Source organism: Plectropomus leopardus, chromosome 23 (genome assembly GCF_008729295.1).
Source record: "Plectropomus leopardus isolate mb chromosome 23, YSFRI_Pleo_2.0, whole genome shotgun sequence".
NCBI classification, from domain to species: Eukaryota; Metazoa; Chordata; class Actinopteri; order Perciformes; family Serranidae; genus Plectropomus; species Plectropomus leopardus.
In genome coordinates, this window is record NC_056485.1 from 10,605,763 (window position 1) to 10,612,833 (window position 7,071).

The 7,071-nt window shown below is 39.2% G+C and overlaps 1 protein-coding gene across 19 annotated transcripts in view; it reads right to left on the reverse strand.

The window, feature by feature from the left end:
- Positions 1-1,336, reverse strand: part of LOC121961980 (receptor-type tyrosine-protein phosphatase delta-like) — a 139,262-nt gene extending 137,926 nt beyond the window's left edge. For all 19 annotated transcript variants that reach the window (XM_042512137.1, XM_042512128.1, XM_042512134.1 and 16 more), the window contains exon 1: positions 904-1,336. The gene's annotated coding sequence lies outside the window, so the exon portion shown is untranslated. The remainder of the gene's footprint in view (positions 1-903) is intronic.
- Positions 1,337-7,071: the final 5,735 nt, after the last annotated feature.

Genomic DNA, 7,071 nt, shown 5'->3' on the forward strand with positions numbered 1-7,071 from the left:
TGTGCACAGCTCTACTGGAAGTAAAGCTCCACTTTCACCTGATTGACAGAATATGTTGCGTGACTGACTCTGACACTGTCTCTGCCTCACTGATATATATTTTTGCATCTTCTTGACACATGTGAGCTCTTAAAAAACTAAAATTTAAAAAAGCAAAGTCAACTTTAAACCCCCGCGAAAAAAAACGTGTTCTAAAAATAAGACGGATAAGATGAGAGATCTCTGGAGAGTTGCAGGAATGCACTTTGAAAAATTCTACTCGCTGAAAAAGGCTTCCACAAAAGGGTCCACTAAATGAACTGTATTTACATGACAGTGAGCTTAAAATAACATATTAGAGCTGGCGGGTTTTGTTATTTTGATCACAGTGTAGCCTTTTCAAAACGCACTATTGAAGCAATGCAATATATTTACATGGATGTGCGGTGAGAATTTATTCGAATTAAACAGATTTGGACATTAGTCGCCTCTTCAAACCTCAACAAAAAACGCACACGATAAAAATAATTTACCTGCGCATACACCATTGTAATTATGTGCAAATGCATATTCAAAATACATAAATAAACCAGTTATTGGTGCTATTATATGTGGCGTTTTACATATCGTAATATGACTCGGCCAGCGCTACCTATTCAAGGTTGCGCGCATTCACAATAATAAACTCTGCGTAAAACAATTATTGGCACATAATTTAAACCTTTATATCGCTCAACACGTCAACCAGCAAATAGTCTATACGCACTGTTAGAATAAAGGCAGTTTAAATAGGTGTAACTGGTTCCAGCTAATATGTTTGAACCAACTTCATAAGGCTCTACGCACACCTGAAATCACTGCGGCAGCGACTTCAGTTCCGACTGTCACAACCTCAAAACTCACGCGCACGTCAAACAGTCTTACCTTATCACCATTTTGCGGTCAGTTTGAAACTCTCCTTTATTTTCTGTGGAGTTTTTTTAAATTTCTTTTTACATCCAGCAATGACAGTCTAGTCCTGGGGAAATAAAATAATGTGGAGGAAAGAAATCCGTCCTCAGGTTCTTCTTTTTCTCCCCCCCGGTTTGTTCGCTCGTATTTCTTTCCTCGAGTTGTCCGTCACCAACGATCTTCGGGGGGCGATAGGACGCAAAGCACGCACGTGGAGCGTGTGTATGATATATTCTCTGGTTTGGGGCTCTGTCTGTTTTGCGCTCGTTAGATCTTCATTGAGTTGAACGTGGCGAGACTGTGGTTGTGTTTGAAGAGTGCTGTGTGGCTGGGACACACAGCCCCTTCGCGCTCTCTCTCTCTCTCTCTCTCTCTCTCTCTCTCTCTCTCTCTCTCCCTCCCCCCTCTCTCTTTCTCCCTCACTCTGTCTCTGTCTCTCCTTCTCTCACTCGCTCTGTCTGTCTGTCTGTCTGTCTCTCTCTCTCTCTATCTATCTCTTTGCCGAGACCCGAGCACGGACTGAAACCCCAGGCAGAGAAAAACCAGGAGAGAGAGAGGTGTGTGTGCGTGTGTGTGAGTAGGAGGGGTGACGTCACTCAGCGAGGTCCCACTTTCCCAACTCTCCTGGATCAACTTTCCCCCCCAAGTCCACTGCAGGAATGTGCACTTGGACATGGCTATTTTAGAGTTGTGTGTGTGTGCGTGGGTGAGTGTTTGGGTCTGACTGCATAATTATTTTCAGTTGGTAAACCATGAGTATATAAGTGCATGTGTGAGACCACACGTGTATGCATACAGCTATGTTATCATGAAGAAGGATAAGAAACATACTGTAGCTATAGCAAGATGAAACCACCAGCAATGAATGTAAGAATTTAGGAGAAGAATAATTAATGAAATTGTATATGGTACAAAATTTGGACAAAAATGGAAACAACAATTGGAAATTAGTATATCGAAATTGTTCTGTTTGTGTCCCTATCAGTGGTGAAAAAAATGTATTTACATATCTTACTAAAAACCCAAATAAAACATAAATACAATAAAAACAAATAACAAAATTCAAAATTTTACTTGGTAAAAAGTGAAAGTAATTTTTGCAAAAAGTACTTAAAGTATAAGGAGAAATGTACTTAAAATGCTCACCATAGGTGTGAACTCGAGTCACATGAAATGGACTTGGGTCAGACTCAAGTCACACATTAGATGGCTTTGGACTTGCCTTTAAAAAAATCAAAAAAGACTAGCATCTTGACCTGGACTTTATAGACTTTACTTGGACTTGGGCCTTTTGACTTGAAAATACTTGAGACCTTCCTCCAAGCCTGAAGATGAAAAAAGTTTGTTGCTGAAAAAGTGTGCCACAAAATCTGTTAATTTTACTTTAATTTCCAAAATTAACTAAGGTTAATACTGCATCTTTATTTAATTTGGACATAAATAAAATATGCCATGCACCAACTTACAATATCAATTAAAAGGAAAAGTTTGAAGAAATATAAGAGAAGAAATATGTAGACATTTTTTTTCCAATATTAGATGGGACAAAAGCAAGACAGGTAAGAAACATACAAAATTAATTTTGTTGTACTTGTTAATAGTAGGGATGGGCATGAGTACTTATTTGGACACTCAGTGCCCCACTATCATTATGTCTCTGTTTATCATGTGTGTGCTACTGCAAAGTTCTAGCTAACAGTTGGGGAGCATCTGCCTGCACAGATACACAGTGACTGGGCAAACTGGTAGCATCACACGGCTAATGTTACCTCCCTATTATTCACAGGAGAAAGTCAGGTGGTCTCGGTGTTTGTGTGAGTTTTGGGACCATTAAATGGCTTAGTGTTGGATGTTAGCTGCTGCTGCATTATCTCATGCTTTAAAGGCAGATGTTGAACTGACTGTGAGGAGAGCGTCTTGGAGACGGCCCCTTAGTCCTGAGTCTAACATGAATAGCATTATCAGCAAGAACAGATAGTTTGCTGATTTTTTCTTATGTTTATTTTGAATTGTTGATTTAATTGGCTAATTGAAGACTGTCTGTAAAATAAATACATTTCCCACTGCACTTGTTCTCCATTGTTACATTTACAATAGCTTACTATTCTTACTTTTTTGTAGTACTGCAGTACATTATAATAATTGATGTGACTGCATATATGTAAATAAATTAACATGTCCATCCCTAATTAATGGGGCTATATGTTGTGGAAGTACAATGCCAGTGCTACTATTATATGATTAAGCTCTGTCTCACTTGATTTCACAAGCTTGTTTTAACAAATGAATAAAAATTTTAAAAAGCAGACATGATATTTGTAAATGTAATATATTATTGCTCTGTTGTTAGTGAAAGATTCGTAACTCAAAATTAAGGACTTGTCAGTATTGATTTGCAAGTTGAGTGCAGACTTACTTGTGACTGCAAAACAGTGACTTGGCCACACATCTGGTATTCACCGTGCAGGCAAAATGGCCCTTTGTCTATTTTTACATTAGGCTATTAACTGTCCTATTGAATAATAATTACTGATGCATTTACATGCAAGTAGCATCTACCTGTTATACTATAAAAATGCATGCTCCATATTTTTTATGCTGATTAGAGGTTTTCAGCATCTTAATGTGAAAATGCCCCGGTAGCTATAGCCATCAAATAGATCTAGTAGAGTCAAAAATGCAATATTTCCCTCGGAATTGTTGTGGAGTATGAATACAAAGTAAAGTAAAAATCAGTTTCAAGTGCGTACAGTACTTGAGTAAACATGAATTACTTTCCACCACTCGTCCTTAAGCAGGTGGAGGTGAAGCCTGGCATACATGGGTGCTTTGTGGTTCACGTACTGTCATCGCAAACTCTGTAAAAATGCCATCATGTACTCTAAGGTCACTATAAACTCATCACTAAGAGTCACAGACACCCTATGAGTCCCTGTTGGGATATTATATTGATTTTGTTGTCAGACAATGCTTGAATGTGTCTGCATGTCTGTCACCTACCATTTTGTTTATTTTTATCAAAGGATCCTGTATGCAGGAAAGCTGCGTTCACATACTGCATTGTGTACTCCAAGGTCAGCCTGTCAGAGCAGCCAAGTTGAGCAGTAACTTGTGTAATCCACGTGTAATAATCACACATTTCACGTAATGATTCCAAGACGTGATTCATTCACATTTACGTTACTGAATAGACATTATGGTGCACAACAATGCATAAAGCGACAATATTGCAGCTGATAGCACAGTCAAGTGCACGGTCCTCTGATGTAGGGCTACAGAAAAAATAACAGCATTGGCCTGCGGAGACAGATGACTATGACCAATTGTGTTTTGAGAAAAGTTGCTTTTGTGGCAGCAACCCAAACCTTCTGATGAACAGCCTAGCCCTGCAGACACCAACATCTAGCATCCAACAATAGTACTGTGAGAGACAGACTACTGCAGTCAGCAGATCTGTTTTCTTACCTGCACTCAGACATGTCATGTATCTGATTGAGTAACAGTGATGGTGATTTATACCTGCAAATTATGCCGAGCTCCATTTTCTAAGGGCAGAATTTAATACAGCCTCCGCATGCAGATTTATAGGCCAAAAGAAAGTGTTGGTTCTGTGACAACAAGCAATAGAGAAACTTGATGAAATTACTGTTATGTGAACTATTGCCCTCCACTGCTGGCTATGAGAAAGCATTGTGGGAGTGATAGCTAGTTGTGTCTAGAGGCACAATGTACAGTAGATCACAGATGTCGGATTATCTGACTTTCACTAAAGCAGTTATTCGGAAAATACTGTTATATATCTGTCGTATAGACTGAAGGTTTGAACACTGTTTTGGCTGTGAAGAAGATATCCAACACTGATGAACCTCTGCTCGCATTAATGAAACAATTCCAGTCCTTTAGGTGATGCCTGCTGACATTCCCTTCGATGCATGACTGTAAGGGGCTTCTTATTTCTTTTTTTTCCCTTGCCGGTATTCATGATCTTTGACTATAATTGGATGACACTTGTTATTAGATTTACAATTCTGCTCTGCATCTAACCTTGTGCTTTCATATTCTTGGCACCAGCTTAGCAGTAATACGGCAGCACTTGTTGACAAATGGGGGTAAGGGTGGGATTTATCAAGAGCTGCCTTGCTAGCCTATCATGGCTGAACTTTGTCGCCCAACAGGACGCGGTACTCTATAAACCAACTGTCCTTCAACAAGAAGGATCTAAGACAGAGAAAATCTGAGTGCCGGACTAAAACGCAGCATACCACATGCTGCAAGTTCCTCTATTAAAACTGTTGACAGTAGGAAGGTCATTTAACTCACTTGGAAAATGCTTTCTTTGTTGTAGGAAAATGACAACACATTACTATTATGTGAGCCAAAAGTGTTTGATATACCGCCTCGGGCATGTTTACATCCATGCATGTGGGGGTCAGGCAAAGTGTAGCGCTGATTGACATTTACTATGTAAATGCAATGCAAATGAAGCACAGGATGTAAAAGGTTATACATTATCAATATGCATTTGCTTTGGATAAATTATGTAAGCAAATCTTTTGATGTATATGTTTTTCTGTGTGCCTGCCCACACAGTAGATCTATCTGGTTTAATTATCTCCCTTTTATTTTTTTTTTTTGCCTCTTTAATACGGAGCAATGGTAATCATTTGAATGCCATATTCACTAATGAGTTTAGGGGTAGTATTGATTAGCAGCTAAATATCACTGTCATCATAGATATTTATCTTGCAAAGTTTCAGAATTTCACTGAAATATCTTGGCAACTACTGTATAAATTGCTATTAAATTCTGTCCATACATGCATGGTCCTAACTTAAGGGGACAGTTCACCCCAAAATCAAAAGTACATATTTTTCTTCTTACCTGTAGTGCTATTTCTCACATCCCCGTCAGCCTGGAGCTGTACTTTGTGGTTGCATGCTAAACCAAAATGGTGCTAAACTTCAGCATTTTAGCATGTGAGCTTCTTGGCATGTTCACATTAGCATTTAGCTCAAAGCACAGCTGTGAGTGCAGCCTCGCCGAGCCACTGGCATGGTTGTAGACTCTTAGTCTTATTTAAAAATAAGTAAATTGCTTTATAATGCAAGCTCAGTCCTTGACAGCCCCTTTGTGTCATGCTGCTAGCGCTGGTGGATACCTTGTACTTAAATGTTATATTTTCTCTCAGCACTGTCTTGAGTGATGGCCCTGTGGACTTTGTTACAGACTATGAGTTACAATATAAAGCAAATCAATTCATAGATTTGGTTGGATTGCATTTTATGGGGTGCAGTGTTTATCGCAGTGGGGATAAAACAACTTTTTAAGTCATACTTTTCTCTTGTGTATCAGCTTTAAGCTGTCTGGTTCCGAAACAGACAGGCGACACAAGTAGAAAATCAATCAAGTTACTCTTTAAGTTGCAAGAAAAGTGGTTTGCTTTTAATCTGCAAAAAAGGAGGTTTTAAGTGATGCTTGTCAGATGAATTTACACAAAGGACTAGGCTCAGACTGGATTCTGTTGTTCAATAGGCTAAGGTCAGCTCCATTGTAACTCAATCCAATAACTGCCATATCAGTTTAACACTTTAGATTTGGGAGGGCTGACAGCTGTTTTAGAAGGATTTTTCTCCTTCATGGACAGCATTTCAATTCTGGATAAATTGCATGGATTTCTGATCATGCAGCCTATTTATAATTCTGCATGCAAAACTGTCAATTTCACATTTAATGTTAGACAGACAGACGTGAAAATACAATATCGTTCACTGTCAATCTCCCCATAGCCCGAGGTGCAGGCCTTTTCACCCTTGACAAGTTGCTGGCGAATTACAAATGACTGTCACTCAAGTCATTACTCTAGTTTGTGCGACCCAAAGACAGCACCATGTATAATACTGCGGAGAAGAGGGACAACTTGTCTGAATCAAAAACAAGGACTGTTGTTTTCGGCTCCTCACGCCCCGGAGTTGATACATTTATAGTCCCCACCTCCCCCGCAACCCTGATCAAGTAAACCAGTCATCGTAAAATTAATTTCCCCATCAAGCGAGACTCACGCTCTTTGGGATAACAATCTATCTTAAGCGGATAAATCTAATCCAATGTGTTGAGATTGACTTGTTTATGGCCGCTGCCCAA